This window comes from Arachis ipaensis, chromosome B3 (genome assembly GCF_059453495.1).
Source record: "Arachis ipaensis isolate K30076 ecotype BB chromosome B3, ASM5945349v1, whole genome shotgun sequence".
Classification (NCBI taxonomy): domain Eukaryota; kingdom Viridiplantae; phylum Streptophyta; class Magnoliopsida; order Fabales; family Fabaceae; genus Arachis; species Arachis ipaensis.
Window position 1 is genome coordinate 13376057 of NC_142438.1, and position 2062 is coordinate 13378118.

The 2062-nt window shown below is 35.3% G+C and overlaps 1 long non-coding RNA gene across 1 annotated transcript; it reads left to right on the forward strand.

Annotated features, from left to right (window-relative positions):
- The first annotated feature begins 238 nt into the window (after positions 1-238).
- On the forward strand, positions 239-1830 carry LOC148569875 (uncharacterized). Its single transcript, XR_015907754.1, has 3 exons — positions 239-791; positions 876-1139; positions 1349-1830. It is a non-coding gene; the product is annotated as an uncharacterized LOC148569875 (long non-coding RNA).
- The last annotated feature ends 232 nt before the right edge of the window (positions 1831-2062 follow it).

The window sequence follows — 2062 nt, forward strand, 5'->3', positions numbered from 1 at the left end:
GTTTCACCCTCAAAGTCTCTTCCCTGCTCACTCCACCGCTCATCTTCGATTTTCAAAATTGTGAGAGAGAAACCATTTAAGAATTTTTTTCTTTTATTTAATAATTTAATTTAGTTTCAAAGTAAATATTTATGTACTCAAATATCAAATATAATACTCTACATAATCAATATTTTAGAAAATAAAAAAAATTATTACAAAGTAATTTAAAAAGAAAAAATAAGTTAACAAAATATTTTAGCTTTTCTGTCATTTGGTAATGCCATGCCAAGAGCATGGTGGTCACCGATGTGGTGGTGGTGGATACAGAGGAGGAAGCGGTGAAAGAGAGTAGATCGATTGAAAGAACCGAGCGGCTGCCACAAAAAGCACATGCAACGAGACTAGGCAAGCGGAGAGCACAGCAGCGGCGGCGACAAGAACAGAGCGGTGAGATCTATTTATTTCCTGTTACGGTGGAAGGGACAACAGCAGTGGTGGTAGGGTTACGGCAGTAGAAGAGGTTGCAGCGGCAGCTATGGTGGTCGAGGAGTCTAAGGCAGCGGTGGGCCCAGTGGTCGCAGTGGAGTTCATGGTGATAGTTGACATGGTGATGGCGGATAAGGTGGAGGATGCGATGACGGTCGTGCATGCTACAGCCATGGTGGGCTGGGTCAAGGATTGCAACCAGGGAGGAGGCGGATGCCAAGGTAGGTACGGCAGCGTTTGTGTCTACGGAAGCTGCTACAACTATGGATATTTTCTGGGCATTTTGCAACAAACTGCCCAACAAGCCCTCTGAAAAAATAAAGGTATAAGATTTTAATATCCCTACACATATCTTTTTTTAATTTTTTAATATTATCTTTTTTATTTAAAATGTGTCTTCATAGCAGACAGTAGTACCAGATCACTCTCAAGAGACACGCGCCCACCTCGGGTGATTTTCTTCTTTTTTCCTTTTTTTCTTTTTCCAATGACAGATTGGTGATGGTTTGCCATGAATAGTTGTGTGTGTTTCTTACTATTTGATCTGATGTATATATTTGTAATGTTGTTGTTGTTGTTGGCGTCTTTATCTGGTGTGGAGCCGTTGATGCAGAAAATCCAGAACCACACTATTGTTGGCAGGATTATATATAATTGCTCTTCGCCAAAAGGTCTTAATCTAATTTCCCCTATCTTCAATTTTGCATCCAATAAAACCAAATGAGATTTTTAAGTAATGGAGCATGAATTGTTGCAACATAGAAAATGAATACCACATTGGAATCTTTGATTGCTGTTTATCTTTCAGCTTCATTTAAAGTTTCAAATTTTTTTATCTGAGACAGTTTTTTTTTTTTGAAATAATTGGTTTGGGGTGCAGGGTGTGGGAGCAACATAAATCCAATGACATGCTGATTTCAAAGCATCAACATGATCAAGAATTTGGAAATGAACAGATGAGGTTGCAATTTAAGGTTTTTCTTTTTGTTATTAAAGTAGTAATATTTAATTATTGGTATTCAAGCTTCTCTTTTCATTTTTTGCTTAGATTTGGTTGTAATTGAAGCTTTTTTTTCTTGCTCAATTGTTTGTTCAGGTTAATTTATTTCTATATATTTATGTTGAGCCAGCAGCTTCTCTTAATGATTCCCACTAAATTTCATATTTGGAACAACTTTTTCTGCTGACTAGGTTTTACTTCTTTATTTTCTTTTTATTTTCCTTTTTTATTTTTTAAAATTTATTTTCATTTTAATCAAGTAGCTAAGTATGTAAAACTGTTGTTGGATCTGAATAGACACGCTCATGTTTGATTGATTTATGAAAACATTCAAACAAATTTATTTATCAAAATGTCATATGTTGAAATCATGTCCAGCGTCCAATGTCTCCAGAACGATGAAGCTCACACTTAGTTACTGCCCATAGAAACCTTTGGTCTATTCAATTAATTACTCTCCATTCTGTTTTCATATTGACTTAATTAATCATCGCAAAAGTCTTTTTATTTATCAATCACTTCTTTTTGTCTTTGGTGATAGTTAATTAAATCTACGTTGAGCTTTATTTTTTAATTTTTTGATTTGATTTAGTT